Source organism: Microcebus murinus, chromosome 26 (assembly GCF_040939455.1).
Source record: "Microcebus murinus isolate Inina chromosome 26, M.murinus_Inina_mat1.0, whole genome shotgun sequence".
NCBI lineage: Eukaryota > Metazoa > Chordata > Mammalia > Primates > Cheirogaleidae > Microcebus > Microcebus murinus.
The window spans coordinates 13145179-13145562 of record NC_134129.1 but is presented as its reverse complement, the minus strand read 5'-3'; the positions used below and the strand labels follow the sequence as shown (position 1 = coordinate 13145562).

Genomic DNA, 384 nt, shown 5'->3' with positions numbered 1-384 from the left:
TTCTATGTTAAAAAATATTACTTGCATATAAAGTGCTGAGCAGTGGTGGTAGCTAGTGCTACAAAAAAAAAAAAAAAAGAAAAGAAAGAAAGAAAAATACAACAAATAATAAAAAACAAACAAGCCCACATTCATCCTTTTCCTTGAAATGTTGAATTGTTATTAACTGGATTGGTACGTGAGGCTCTGAACAGTGAAGTGAACATCACTAAAAGGAGGGCTTTTCATCTATAAATATATATTATATATATATGTATATATATATATGATTTCTTTTCACATCAGATGGGAACCTTACCAATGTTGTAACAAGATTTGAGGGAGATAATATCTCACTCAGGAGCATGAAAATCTAATCATCATGTCTATGAACTACAAAAGGAT

General features: G+C 29.9%; 1 non-coding gene across 1 annotated transcript; it reads right to left on the bottom strand.

Annotated features, from left to right (window-relative positions):
• Positions 1 to 279: 279 nt before the first annotated feature.
• On the bottom strand, positions 280 to 384 carry LOC142864771 (small nucleolar RNA U13). Its single transcript, XR_012915113.1, has one exon. It is a non-coding gene; the product is annotated as a small nucleolar RNA U13 (small nucleolar RNA).